This window comes from Ovis aries, chromosome 6 (genome assembly GCF_016772045.2).
Source record: "Ovis aries strain OAR_USU_Benz2616 breed Rambouillet chromosome 6, ARS-UI_Ramb_v3.0, whole genome shotgun sequence".
Classification (NCBI taxonomy): domain Eukaryota; kingdom Metazoa; phylum Chordata; class Mammalia; order Artiodactyla; family Bovidae; genus Ovis; species Ovis aries.
This window is the reverse complement of record NC_056059.1, coordinates 92,253,301-92,269,270: the sequence shown is the minus strand read 5'-3', so window position 1 is coordinate 92,269,270 and position 15,970 is coordinate 92,253,301. Positions and strand designations below refer to the sequence as shown.

Genomic DNA, 15,970 nt, shown 5'->3' with positions numbered 1-15,970 from the left:
CCTGGCAGTTCTTAATGTCTTTAGAGCTGTCACAGGTCATAGGCTATAATCATTCTGGGGTTTTCTGATGAGGAGACCTGTCACTGCTGTCAGGCAGGCTTAACTGGCCTTTGGGGACACTTTCTTAAAATATAAGTAAATTGGGCAACTAATCCTATACTTCTGTGTCTTGGTTCTTCTAGGAGCCTTGAAGTCTAGATTTGGAGAAAGAAAGGTTAAGGGAGCAATCCTGGAGAGAAGTGACATAGGAATTTCTTTGTGTTTATTTTAAAGACATCTATACCGCTCAATATTTAGCCCGGTAACCATCACCCCCATTATCTGGCTCATAGTCATTCTTGGTCTTGGGCACATTTAATATTTTGGGATAGAAATGATGGGAGATCATCTTATTGACCCAGAATTTATACATATATTCACATACTATATTATATTATTATATATTTAGTGATTTAATTTATATAGTTAATGATTACACATTTATAATTATAAATGTATTATATATATAAAAATTGCCAAATCATTTAACAAGCATGAGTTATACTCATGTTCCTGGCCATGAATCTGAAGAGACTGACAATGGACTATGGGCCCAAGACTTCACTTGTAGGTGCCAGGAATCTGAGATGAAAGCTGCCACTTAGGTGGGTGCCACTTGCATGTAATACTTGGTAGGCTGTTTCTTTTTCCCTTAAACAATTTGGAATGCCCGAAAATGATACACAGACATTGGTTTAATTTTCAATGACATCAGTCACTCCTCTATTTAGTAAGTACTTTGGCCACCTCATGCGAAGAGTTGACTCATTGGAAAAGACTCTGAGGGAGTCTGGGAGGGATTGGGGGCAGGAGGAGAAGGGGACGACCGAGGATGAGATGGCTGGATGGCATCGCTGACTTGATGGATGTGAGTCTGAGTGAACTCCAGGAGTTGGTGATGGACAGGGAGGCCTGGCATGCTGCGATTCATGGGGTCGCAAAGAGTCGGACACGACTGAGCGACTGAACTGAACTGAACTGAACTGAAGCACCCACTAAGCATAAAAGCCAATGGTAACAAAGTTCACTTCTTTCTGACTGAAGTCATTTTCACCAGTTTAATCCACACTTAGCCAAAGCCACACAGCAGGACAAAGCAGAAGTTAAGACAGCCAAACAGAGCTCAGGTCACTAGCTGTGTGACTTTGGGTTAACAACTTTCCTCCTCTGGGTTTCGATTTTCTCATTTGCAAAATGGAGATAAGAAGTTGTCGATATGATAGCATATTACAAGGATTACCTTCACTCGGTTATTTTCTACATGCTAGACCCTGAGAGTGGCACCTTGGAACAAATGTGACTGGCAGTCATCCTGACTTGCTCCCTCTTCCTCTGCTCTCACACCCAAAGAGTCACCAAGTCATGCAATCTTATCTCTGCAAGATTTCTCAAATCTATCCCCTCCTTCCATGGCCTTAGTTCCAGCCCTCATCCCTTGGCCTCCTAAGTTGGTCTCCCTGCTTTCACTCTTGTGTCCCTTAAATTCATTTTCTGCATATTGACCACAGCAATAGGTTTAAACAAAAGCATGGTACTGCCTCACTAACAGCCCATCAATGGCTCTCCACCTTCCTGACCATGAAATTCTCCAGGCAAGAATACTGGAGTAGGTTGCCATTCCCTTCCCCAAGGGATCTTCCTGACCCAGGGATCAAACCTGGGTTTCCTGCATTGCAAGCAGACTCTTTACAGTCTGAGCCACGAGGGAGGCCCAGCATAAAGCATAAGCTCTTAGACTGGCAAACAAGGTCATCCTGTCTGTCTATCCCGAATTTAGCATCCCCTGCCCAATACACACACACTCTCTAGGCTGCTTTTCATCTCTGCATCTTGTTTATGCTTCAGTGTTGCAACACTGAATTACACCTCTGTTCATCTTTTAAGACTCAGCTCAGTTTAGGCAACTCAGGAAAGCCTTCTCTGATGCTTCTGCTTTCTTGGGATACCTCCCAAGCTAGGTCAGGCGCTTTCTCTCCTGACCATTATCACGAGCTTGCAGCTCCTGCATGTGTCAATTTCACTGCATCTGTTTGGCAGTTTATTTATTTATTAGTATTTCTCCCTTACTAGACTCTTCTCCGTAAGGACAGAAAGCATGTCTTCTTCATCCTTGTATCCCCATCACCTGGCGCTGTGCCTGGCACACAGCCAGGGCTCAGGAAATAAAGCGAATGTGGCAGTGAAATCAACAGTGTGAGACCCAGGCCATGCTTTTTGTGCACACCATGCCCCATCTCAAATACGCCCTATGTCTGAAACACTGGTTCTCAACTAGGGGTAATTTTGCTCCCAGGGGGACATTTTTCAGCGCCTGGAAACCTTCAGGCTATCACGATGATGGGGGCGGAGGGGGGGCGGTGGTGGTGGCAGCGGGGAGAGGGAATGTGCTTCTAGCATCCAGTGGATAGAAGCCATGGATGCTGCCTAACAGAGCCTAGGACAGCCCTACCACACAACCCACAACGGAGAATTATCCAGCCCCAATTGCTAATATTGATAGGAGCCCAAACTGAAAAATCCTGCTCCAGAACAGGATCTGGAACACGGAAGATCTCAATACAGGATTCCTGATGCTGGCACCATTGCCAGGAATGATAATCATGATATATATACATCATATAATTGGACAGTTTACTGTTTTCAGTTTATCGAGCAGTTCTGTGTGATATTTGCTCACTTCACAGCATCAGACCAGAGGGAGTTCCATTCTACTTTTACAAACACACTTTACATAAGGCAAAGTCCAGTGGAGTATGACACATGGCCCTCTCTCTAACACACACATACACAACACACCTGCCCCAGGCCTGCAGCCCTAAACAACCAGCTAGAATACCTGGACCGTGTGGGTATATCTGTTAGTTCACCAGCTGTGGTGTTGTTGGAACACACACACACACTCAAAAGTATTTCACATCTTGCGTGAACTCATAACTTGAACACCCTCTCCAATAAGGCCTGGCCTCTCCGGGATCACAAGGGAAGCGTAACAATGAAAACTTTCAAGCTGTCAGGTGAGTTTTGTTTATTAGCCATCTGACACAACACAGGTGAGGCAGTAGCCTGTGTCATGGGGCACAGGCTGACCCACTTCTCAGGGAACGTCATCCCATCAATGACGTATATACTGGAATTACTTATTCATATTGGGCAATTCTTTTCATCCACGCGTATTTCACTATTGAGAGTTTGGAGATGAGGTGCATGGTGAAGGAGGCTGCCTAGAGGTAGCAAAACCAGGATGTAAGTTCTAAATTCACCAGAGTGACCCCTGCTTATAATTCAGCTGCATGACCTCCTGTCTGAACCCTGAGGCAAATTTATGATCAGTTTCTCATGGTTATCTTCAGCTCCTCTTTCAGCTGTCCTCTTATCAGTCCAGATGTCTTTTTGCTTTTGAGATGAGCCATTTTTCTTGTCTTACCAACTCCCTTTTTTCTTTATCTATTCAAATTATTAAACTGCTAAAACTGATTGCCAACGCTGGTTATGTTTGCCCTTGCTTAATACACACTGGCATAGAAGTGGTGGAATCCATCTTTTTGGTAATTAAATTTAACACTCAGCTCAGCCTAGAATTTCCAAGCTGAGACGAGAGAGGCATCCCCTTCTGCCAATACAAATCATATGGTGAAACCGTAACTTTCAATAAAGCAGCTTTGAGTCCTAATATAAGCAGGAATGACTTGCCTTTTTCTTGAAAACCCTTTAAATTCTGAAATAATGGCTTTGTCCATCATTAAAACCATACCCAGGTAGAAGTTCAGGGGAGGTGAAGCTGGACTCTGTAAAGTTTCCCTTGCCAAGGACCTGATTTGCTGGATAGGTAACCAACATCCTAAAATGATGTGTTATGATGGAAAATTTCCCCTTGGCTATAGTGCCATTAAACATTACCTTAAGGGAGTTCAAGTAAATGTGCAATGAAGAGGCTTCTGTTGGTTAAGCCAAGGATGTGGTATTTCTTAGCTTGGGCAATTAGCTCATTTAGAATTTAAACAAACAGAAAATGCAGCACTAGCCTGCTGATAGGTTTCTGGATGGCTTGTGAGCTACCCATCCAACTACCTCAAAGCGGCAAAGGCATTACCCACTGATGTGCAAGTGTGGTGGGAAGCCTTTGCCAGCTCAACAGTTCCCTAACTTCTTACTTATCAGTAGTAGTAGTTTCATCACTAAGTCACGTCTGACCCTTGCAACCCCACAGACTGTAGCCTGCCAGGCTCCTCTGTCCATGGGCATTCTCCGGGCAAGAATACTGCAGTGGGTTGCCATTTCCTTACTTATTATGTGGTGTCAAAGACTGAATGTTTGTGTCCCTTGCCAAAATCATATGTTGAAACCCTAACCCCAATATGGTTGTACTTGGAGATAATGGCCTCTGAGAAAGTAAGGTTAAACAAGGTCATAAGGCAGAGGCCCTAATTTAAAAGGATTAGTGTCCTTATATGGAGAAGGCAATGGCACCCCACTCCAGTACTCTTGCCTGGAAAATGCCATGGACAGAGGAGCCTGGTAGGCTGCAGTCCATGGGGTCGTGAAGAGTCGGACACGACTGAATGACTTCACTTTGACTTTTCACTTTCATGCATTGGAGAAGGAAATGGCAACCCACTCCAGTGTTCTTGCCTAGAGAATCCCAGGGATGGGGGAGCCTGGTGGGCTGCTGTCTATGGGGTCACACAGAGTCAGACACGACTGAAGCGACTTAGCAGCAGCAGCAGCAGCAGTGTCCTTATAAGAGACACCAAGGGAAGACACAGGAAAGTCTGTTGCACTGCAGTCCATGGGTTCACAGAGTCAGATATAACTTAGCCACTGAATAACAACAAAAATAACAAGAGAACCAAAGAGCTCATTTCTCCTTTCTCTTTCTGCTACACTTTTGCAGGTACCCAGGAAAGGCCACATGGAGATACAGAAGGTGGCCATCTACAAACCAGGAAAAAGCTCTCATAAGAAGCCAAGACTTGCTGAAAGCTTGATGTTGACCTTGAACTTTTCAGCTTCCGAAACTGTGAGAAAATAAGATTCTATTTTTCAAGCCATGCACACTATGGTGTTCTGTTATGGCAAACTGAGCAGACTAATACAGATGATTATTATGAGCTGTATTAAGAAGTGAACAACCTACCAAGGTTGCAATAATTGCCATCCACAGCAATCACCTAATGACTGTTATTGCGTACATCACAGGTCATCAAAATACTAGATTCTAGAAATTAAGAAAATAATCCCACTTACAGTTGCATCAAGAAGAATAAATATCTGGCAATAAATTTAACCGAGGAGGTGAAAGACACCTACACTGAAAATTATACAGTCACTGATGAAAGAAATTGTAGAAGACATAAATAAATTGTAAGATATTCTGTACTCAGGTACTGGAAAAATTAATAAAATTAATATTGTAAAATTTCCAAATTACCTAAAGCCACTGATAGATTCGATGCAATCCCTATCAAAATTCAATTGGTATTTTTCACAGAAATAGAACAAATAATCCTAAAGTTGTATGGAACCACAAAAGACCCCAAATAGAAAAAGCCATCTTGAGAAGGACAAGCTGGAGGCATCACACTTGATGATTTTAAACTACATTACAAAGCTATTACCATAGCATATAATATACTATAATCAAAACAGCGTGATGCTGGCGTAACAACAGACACACGAAGGAACAAAATAGAAAGCTCAGAAATCAACCCATGCATATATGGCCAATTAATTTGTGACAAAGAGCCATAAATATACAATGCAAAAGGAAAATCTCTTCCATAAATTATGTTGAGAAAACTGGACAGGCACATGCAAAAGAATGAAACTGGACCAGTATCTTACACCGTACACAAAAATCAACTCCAAATGGACTAAAGACTTGAACATAAGACCTGAAATCATAAAACTCTGGGAAGAAAACATAGCGGGTAAGCTCCTTCATATCAGTATGGCAGTGATTTTTAGATTTGACACCCAAAGCAGAAAAAAACAAGCAGAATTATATAAAACTAAAAATCTATACAGCAAAGGAAGCTACCAACAAAATTAAATGACAACCTATGGAATGCGACGAAATATTTGCTAATCATATATCAGATAAGTGGTTAATATCCAAAATATATGAAGAAATCATATAACTCAATAGTAAAAATCCCAAACAATCTAGTTAAAAAGTGGGCAGAGGCTCTTCCCTGGTAGTCCAGTGGCTAAGTCTCCATGTTTCCAATGTAGGGGGCCCAGGTTTGATCTCTGGTCAGGGTAGAAGTTCCCGCTTGCCACAGTGAAGATGGAGGATCCTGCATGCAGCAACTAAGACCCAGCCCAGCCATATATCTAAATAAATAATTTTTTTACATGGGCAGAGAAACTGAACAGACATTTTTCTAAAGACATACAGATTGCCAATAGTACATGAAACAGTGCTCAGTATCACTAATTATCAGGAAAGTACAAATCAGAACCACAGTGAGATCTCTTCACACCTGTTAGAGTAGCAGGGTGCAGGTCCCTTAAAAATTTTAAATAGAGCTACCATAGGACCCAGCAGTTCCACGTCTAGGTGTTTATCTGAAAGAGATGAAGGCACTAACTTGAAAAGATACCTGCACTTCCATGTTCATTGTAGCATTATTTACAAGAGCCAAGGATGAAAGCAATCTAAGCATCCACTAATGGATGAATGGATTAAGAAGTTGTATACCTACACACAATGGAATATCACTCAGCCAGGAAAAAGAAGGAAAACCTGCCTTTTATGACAACATGGATGGACCTTGAGGGAGTTACGCCAAATGAAATAAGACAGAGAAAAACAAATACTATATAATTATATAATCTCATTTATATGTGAAATCTTAAAAAAAAAAAAAAAAAAAAACCTCATAGATACAGAGACCAGATTGGTGATTGCTATGCACAGGGAATAGGGGGTCTGGGATGAGCGAAATGGGTGAAAGTAGTCAAAAGGTACAAAATTCTAAATATAAAATAATTAAGTGCTGGAGATGTGATATACTACGTAGTGACTTAGTTAACAATACTGTATTGTGTATTGGAAAGTTGTTAAGAGAAAAATAAAATTTAAAAGTTCTCATCACGAGAAAAGAATTGTTATCAATGTGTGGTGATGACTGTCAGCTAAACTTACCGTGATCATTTCATAAAATATACATATATCAAATTATTATGTTGTATACCTAAAACTAATACAATGTTATATGTCTATTATATTTAAGTTTTTTAAAATGCTCACTTTTAACTCAGGATTTATTTTATGTCAGATGGGGAATCAACTGTCAATTAATCTTATATGTATACTACTTTTCATCATTATCATTTTAATATATTTATGGATCATTTTATCTAATTTGCAAGAAAAGATAGTTTATTTTTCATGACATTATCTTATATTTATGTAATACATTTTTCCCAAGAAGTTCAAAGGATTTTTCTCAAAACTTCTCATTGGTTTTGATTGAAGCCCCAGGATCTGGGCAAAAGGCTGATTTCCATTGCCCTAGTTTTCATTAAAAATCATTTTGCTTTCTCTTGGTATTTGATGAGAGAAGAAACTCTTTGATTTGGGGATCTTTTTAAAATTGACTTTGTTCTATTTTAATCCCAACTGCTCCAGGCATCATTAGCTCATCTTAATAGAAGTTTCAATTTCCTTTTATCCCTTTGAGCTTGGATTCCAATGTCCTCAAAGCAGCACCTTTTAATTGGCCTGGAAAAGGTCACCGTTTCAAGGAAAGGAAGCCATATCATACGTTTTACAGAGTCAGTGAGGGTCTCTGAGATCAGACAGGGATGGTTGCAGAGGGTGGATTCACCCTCCAGCAAATGTTTAGGCGGCATGCGATTACCTCCTAAACATTTTCAATGTAATGTCCCATGTAATTACATACACCCACTTTTATTGCAACACATTCCCTGTTACAATTAATTGGCTTTTATTTGAAATTCATTTGTCTTTAAGATTTTGTTCTCCGTTTTTAGTTTAGCCAGTGGCTAAGGGACAGTGTTAATTTGGACAGTGGTTTTTCCTTATATGTCGTAACTTTCAGTGACACTCTCCTATACAGACATCCCAATCATAGGCTTTTTAGAAAATGATACAAGGACACCTAATGTATTCTCCTAATAAAAGGGCATCTAATGTATAGATCTGATGTATCCTCCGCCTTCAGGAACTCCCTACCACATGTTGTTTTGTATATTCTAGCAGTAATTTCTCCAAAGTCTAAAGTGTAATCAAATCTTACATATACATGGACACAGTTTACCATCAAAGAAAGTTTCTGAGGGAAACCTACCTGATTACTTTACTTACTTCTAGTGTTACAAAAGCTAATCTGGATCTAGAGTGGGTACCTAAATCCTGCAGTGGAGGAGGAGGTAGTAAACCTTTCAAGGATCTGAAAGAATTCAGAAACTTGACTCCATCAGGGCAGCAGTAAGGAAGGGAGGGGGAGAGCTGCTGAAAAAATCCTAGTCTTTAAGGGGCTAGCCTTCTACTTCAAAGACTCACTGATGTAAAGAAATACTCTACAATATTTCATCTCTTTAATTATCAAGACACTCTTAAGAACCCTCAATATTTGGTACCTCAGGAGTCATTACTCAGACACTTATGAAAATTAAGCATTATTATTTCCACACAATTCCTATCTTACAGATGAATCATGGATACATATTATGGAAAAGTAGTATATTATAAGGATGATACAATACACAATATACCTACAATACATCTAAAAATCTAGGTCCACAGGTTTCTTTTTTCTATATTATTTTATTTTATTTTTTTATTTTTTTTTTTTAGTTTTTTATTTTTTAAATTTTAAAATCTTTAATTCTTACATGCAAAGTGATTTTTTAAAAACAAACTTTCCAGAATAAAGTTCCTTCTTGTCCCCTTCTTTTGAAGAATTGGGTGGAATTCTAAGTTGAGTGAACCTAGTAGAAGTAGACCATCAAGAACAAGATAAAAAACTGTCCTCATCTAGTTTGCACAAGCACTGTGTTCTGCTACATCCACACACAAAAAAGAGTGACTTGGATGTTTGGGAACACAAGGAAGAGAGACCTTAACAGCCCAGATCTCTGGATCATGACATGGAAATAACAGGTGAATGAATTCAGTTCAGTTCAGTTCAGTCGCTCAGTCATGTCTGACTCTTTGCGACCCCATGAACCACAGCATACCAGGCCTCCCTGTCCATCACCAACTCCCAGAGTCCACTCAAATCCATGCCCATTGAGTTGGTGATGCCATCCAACCATCTCATCCTCTGTCGTCCCCTTTTCCTCCTTTCCTCAATCTTTCCCAGCATCAGGGTCTTTTCCAATGAGTCAGCTCTTCGCATGAGTTGGCCAAAGTATTGGAGTTTCAGTTTCAACATCAGTCCTTCCAATGAACACCCAGGACTGATCTCCTTTAGGATGGACTGGTTGGATCCTCTTGCAGTCCAAGGGACTCTCAAGAGTCTTTTCCAACACCACAGTTCAAAAGCATCGATTCTTCGGCACTCAGCTTTCATTATAGTCCAATCCTTACATCCATACATGACTACTGGAAAAACCATAGTCTTGCCTAGACGGACCTTTGTTGACAAAGTAATGTCTCTGCTTTTTAATATGCTGTCTAGCTTGGTCATAACTGAAGACTAACTAACCTAGAAAAGATCTGGCAGAAAAACGATAACTGTCCTCAAAAGGTCAGAAGATGGTGAAATGGAAAAACCATTCAACATCTTCTATTTGGTTCAAGAAGGATGAAAGAACTGAAGTTATGATAGAATTAGTATAAAGAAGAATATCACTGTAATTTGAAGTGGTCTGAAAATGAAATCATGTGCTTTGGTACTTAGGGGTTCACTTTCCCAGACGGTGTTCAAGCAGAGGCTGGCATACCACTCTAGTGAGCTGCTGTAAAATGCACGAGAGGAGAAACTGAACCGCCTGGATTTTCAGTTTCCTTCTAACCCTCAAGTTCTATGAAAACGCCTGCCTTAGGGAAGATTATTTGATGCAACAAAATTAAGTACAGCCAAATAATTCAAATACTAATGGTTTCAGGGGTCCAGGATGTAGGATTTATCCTGTGTTGTCTTTGTGTAGGCTTTCCTACCACAAAGCTGAAGAGTTATTTTATGCCATTAAAATAGACTGACTGTTAAACCAGTCTACTTGACTTGTACATGTGTGCTAAGTTGCTTCAGTCAAGTCCGACTCTGCGCAACTCTGTGGATCGTAGCCCACCAGGCTCCTCTGTCCCTTGGATTCTCCAGGCAAGAATACTGGAGTGGGTTGCCATGTCCTCCTCCAGGGGATCTTCTCTACCCAGAGACTGAATTCCCATCTCTTATGTCTCCTGCATTGGTAGGGTGGGTTCTTTACCACTAGTGCCACCTGGGAAGCCCGTACTTGACTTAGATAAGACAAAGCAAAACAACAAAGTCCTCTTAAGGCTCCTCCACCGAGACTGTTTATCTACACTCGTCTACTTAAATTGGCTCTTTTGAAATGTCTGTGTGGGTCCTGTTGGGAGGAGGGATGCAGGCTTTATGCAGCCATCATGTCACTCAGCTGGGATGTGGAGAAGGCTCCTCCACTCCCCCAAAGAGCCTTCAGCAGCTCTTCCCTCAGGGCCTCCATCAGCAGGGGAGGAACTAAATGAGGTCTGAGCCCTGAGAAGCATCATCTGACTGTTGAGAGGCAGTGGGTCAAACTCAGACCACCTAGTGACCTACAGGGAGGGGATGAAGAGAGAAACAGCAGAAAGGGAGGTGTTTCTTCACCAACTCCCTCTTCGTACTGGCATTTGTGAAGTGTTAGTCACTCAATAGTGTCCGACTTTTGCGACCCCATGGGCTGTAGCCTGCCAGGCTCCTCTGTCCATGGGATTCTCCAGGCGAGAATACTGGAGTGGTTAGCCATTTCCCTTCTCCAGGGTATATTCCCAACCCAGGGATCAAACCCAGGCCTTCTGTATTGCAGGCAGATGCTTTACCATCCGAGCCACCACTTCACAGGTATTTGTGAAGTGCATCATAAAGAGAAGAGTTAGAGCTCATCTTTACTGACTAACTCTTACTCCACAATAGACCTCCACATGATGCTACAGAGACCACTTCATACTAATCCATTTAGGTAAAAGACTTGTAAAAGAGATAAAGAGATGGTGTGTTGCTAAAATACACTTAAAGAGCCAGGGTCCAAGTTCTGACTTTCTAGTTTCTAATCTTGAACAAGTAAATTGCTTAACCTCTCCGGGTCTCAGTTTCCTCATCTATAAAATGGGACTAGGAATAGTGGCTCGCTCTCCCTATGTACTAGATAAATGATAGCTCCTATTACGTTCACAGAAGCAGAAAATTGAGTCCCTCCTGAACTTGCCTCTCCTTGAGTCCTGTCCAAGACACAAAAGGAACAATAGCTGCATTGAGCTAAGAATCTAGGTCACATCAGACCTGTGGCTCTGCTGATTGGAAAATAACATGAACCCAGACTGGGGCATGCTGAAAGGGAAAGTGAATCGTATACAACTTTTAAAGGAAAATAAAATGAAACTGTATTTTCTGACATGGAGAAGTGTCCACAATTATTAAATGAAAATGCATGTTAGAGAACAGTGTGATCATCTATTGGAAAAAAGGATTAATATTAACTTACATAATGGTAACACATCAGCATCTATAACAGAGAAGAGCTGGAGGAATTTCCACCCAACCATGGATAATGATTTGGGGAGCAATTTACGATTACATGGACATTCACTCTATGTCTGTTATCTGCTATATCTGTTTATAAAGAACATTATTTTTAAATTAGGAAAATCAATGTTTAAAAAGAAAAAGCATACTATCCTATTACAGATTTTACAATGTACAGTATACTGATCACCTTACACTGGAACAGGTAATTATAATGAGATAAACAAGTACAGGAAACGCTTCTCTATTCTTTCAAAATGACAACACACATGCATTTTAGAACCTCTTTCATCATACCATGAGTCCACCCACGAGCCTGTTAAGTAGGTATTTGTGGTTAACACTGTGGGCTGTGCTGCCTTCCATCCTGGTTTGAATCCTGGCTCTCTGTCTTCGTAATCGTACGACCTTGGGCAAGTTCCTTAATCACTGTGCCTCAGTAACTTGACCTGTCAAATGGGACAACTGTAGTACCTCAATGAGGGACTGTAGGTATGAACTGAGATACTCTAGGAAGCGCTAAATAAAGAGTTTGGCTGTCATTATTTTATTCCTCACTTAGAGAAAACTGTGGATTCCAATGATACCTTTATGCCAAACAAAACAGCAAACCTCCCAGAATCCTGATATTCATCCCCAGTGGTGCTTCTGTAAGACTGGGATTTTATCACTTAATTCATAGAATGTTGCTGTTATATCTTCCTATGTAGGCTTCTTACCCCAACATATCTTTCCTGGAACTGATGGATTCAGCTCTTTTGAGCTTTCCTGCTATCTCTTATGGTTTGGCTTAAATGGCGTCAGTAGCTTCCCACTATTGAAAGCTTAAATGTCAAACATCTTCATCTGTCCCTTCACACACTGGCTTCATCCTACCTTACACATATATATATTTTTTCTTTTTTAGATTATTTTCCATTATAGATCATTACAAGACATTGGGAATAATTTCCTGTGTTATACAGTTGATCCTGGCTGTTTACCTATTTTGTAGATGTTAGTGTGTATCCAAATTCCAAGTGTTAATTCCAAATTCCTAATTTATCTCTCCACCTCACATTGTACCTTTCTTATCTGTGACACAGTATTTCTAACACAAACCCTCTGCTTCAGCCACACTGTTCCCTCAGAACCATAAGAGTATCCCTGATTCTGAGCTTTTGCCACAAGTCATTGTTCAGCCCCTCACCTGTTAACCACCTCAGCTCAAGATTCCAGCCAGTAATACTAGATTCAAGAAAGCTGGCCTCTCACATCCACGGTTACCTCTATCTTGAAATCTTAGAGCATCTGACATCCTGGTCCACTCTCACTGGAAACTCAATTATAGTCACTGAGGGAGGTATCATATGTAAATTCAACAAGCGGTGATGGATCAGACTTTGGGAATTGAGAGGTGAAGAACACAAAGTCCCTATCCTCACCAAGCCCATGTTCTGTTAGAGAAGATAGAAAGTAAGCAAACGATCGTTTGGCCAGAAGTGGCCACGTGCTTTGTCAGAGGCATATGCAAGGTACAACGGTGGCCCAAAACCGTAGGAGTAGTGCTGGTTGCTCAGTCATGTCCGACTCTTTGCAATCCCATGGATTGCAGCCCGCCAAGCTTCTCTGTCCATGGAATTTTCCAGGCAAGAATACTGGAATGGGTTGCCTTTCCCAAAGAGAGAGATAATCACAAAAGAATGAATCAACATTAAGGGCTTGAAGTGTGTGGCTTCTCTTTCTCTCTCCCAACCAAACTTGTCCTTCCTCTGATCAAAAGCACGCAGCTGGATCTGAAATGTGTTAAGATCCTGTCCTACTTACGGTCCCCAAATGATAGGCTCTGACTGGTTTCTCCTCTCTGGTACCAGCCTCTCCCTGGAGTATATTTCCACCTTCCCTGCTACTCAGTTCACCACTGTCTGCCTATTTATTTGTTTAAAATGTGAACCAACTGGTCAAGTACAGTAATCTAATTCTGCATTTGGTCTGAGGCCAATGCATTGAGGGCATTCAATAAATAATGGTTCTCGGTGTGCCTTTCCTAGATCCTGGCTATGTAGTAGGTCTGTGACAGCGCTGGGATCCCAGGTGACAAGCTCAAGAGAGATGGTGGATGAAGGGTGGTAGAAGTCTGGAGGCCACGACGGCAAATTTGTTCTGATTGTCTGACCCAGGGATTATACACCTGTGGGGCTTGCTGAAGTGAAACCTACACATGCAAATATTATTCTACTGAGTTGGTTAGGGTGTGGCCTTCTTCCTGACATGATTTTCCCAGATTCAATCTGGGTAAAAGTACATCAAGGCCTTACTCCCTATGAGCACACAGACCAGTGTTTACTTGCCTTCATTAAGGGAATTCTCTTTCCTGTGAGTGGGTGGTTCTGGGAGGGGCAAGGTAGGAGCCTCTGTCAGATTAACTGGGCAGTTCCGGGAGGAAGAGCATGAAGAAGACAGAAATCCTCAGAACAGAATTTCCTTGACAACGTGTGTCCACCTAACCATCAATCCATTTATTCTTATCTATCTACCAAGGGATTGGCGGTGAAGCTATAAAGATGAATATAACATAAGTCCTCCTGGTTCAAGGGAGATACTCAAGAAATATTTATGGAATTAATGATTTAAGAATATGCATTAGTTTTACTCTGATTACCATTTCCTACTGGAAACATTCTGTACTTTCTGAAGCCACATGTTATCAGCCCATAGTTAACAGAGGCATCATGGCCTGCATAAAAAGGATCTTCTAACATATCCCCTACATTCGTGAACTTAGATCCCAAACTGCCTTATTTTTAATGTTCTTCCTTACTGTCTTCTCCCAATCTCCATTTATGATTCTACTGTCTGACCTACTGTTTGGCTTCTCCAGGCTTCTGAATCATAATTCAAATACTGATTGCTTTCAGGCTACACTGGCAGTTCCAACTTCGCCCCTAGCTCTCCCTTCTAAGCCCAATTGTCTCAGACAGCAGGGGGCTGGAGAGAAGTCAAGGGAGTTGGCTCCATGTTCTAGCTAGATCACCTGGCTTGAGGGCAATCTGGCTTGTCTGGCTGTATCTCCCATTCTCCATCTGTAGAATGGTGATGAGGCCAACTGGCCCAGGGATCAAGCAAGGGTTGGTGAGCTCATAACTGGAAGGGATGATGTATCCAAGAACAAAGCAATATCATGAGGTGAAATTCTGATTTTATGGTTCATCAATACCAAGTCTCATACTGTTTCTGGCTTTTCTGCTTCTGTGATTTTTGGCACGTGACTTCTAAGGAAGACGTCCGGATAACGAGCACAACTCGTCTTCTCAAGCACAGACTCCCATATATAGAATGGTCTTGGCACAGATCGGAACACCCGGGTGTAGCTGGCTGCTAATCAAACACTGCCAGCAGGTGAACAAGAACAGCACCTGATTTGGAGAAGCACTTCTGAGGTGGGAGAACATTTTCTAAAGTGTCACTCAGAGCTGGATTCAATTAAACTACAAGTTTGGAAAGAACTCATGTTAAAAAATGAGAAATCCCTCTTGATGCTTAAAGATGCAGAATCTCAGCAGATTACAGCTACCACAAAAAGAAAGACAAAAACCACACACACACACAAAGACACCAATGAATTATTTTGTTTCCCCTGCAGAGTATACAAAACAAATTCTTTGATCATGAAATGTGGAAGTCCCTCTCAAAGAAAACTCCCTTTTCTATCTGATTGTAATAATCTGGCAGCAGACAAATATGTTAGTGATGTACACAAAAGAGCAGCTAAAATCTAAAACAAATACTGCTCTCATAAGTGGAATAACAATTGGCAAAAATCAGTGTCCAGTAGAGTACGGACAACCGTAGTTGTTCGTCTATTACGATGTTTAAGCTTAAGAAGGAACAAGCAGCTATTTCTACTAAAAAAAAAAAAAGGAAAATTTCCAGAAACAGAATTCTTCTCAAGGAAAGGCCATTTAACCTAAAATCATCCCCCAGGTTGCTGGAAGATGCATTCAACACCCCATGTTGGTCTTGTGTACCACGCAATACTTTCGATTTACCTAATGGAAGAAGTAAGAGTACTTTCTGCTGCATTACTGCCTTCTCATTCGCCACCTCTCCCCAGAAGCCCTCACAGAGGAAAGTTGGCTAATAGGAGACAGAGGCCAAGGGCTGCCCTCACTTACGGATTTTGCCGCCTTCTCGAGTTTTGGGTCCCAAGCCTGGGGAACATCAGAGCCAGGCAG

At 41.2% G+C, this 15,970-nt stretch overlaps 1 protein-coding gene across 5 annotated transcripts in view; it reads right to left on the bottom strand.

The window, feature by feature from the left end:
• SHROOM3 (shroom family member 3) overlaps positions 1 to 15,970 on the bottom strand; it is a 331,320-nt gene that overhangs the window by 106,441 nt on the left and 208,909 nt on the right. The gene's annotated exons all lie outside the window — the stretch shown is intronic.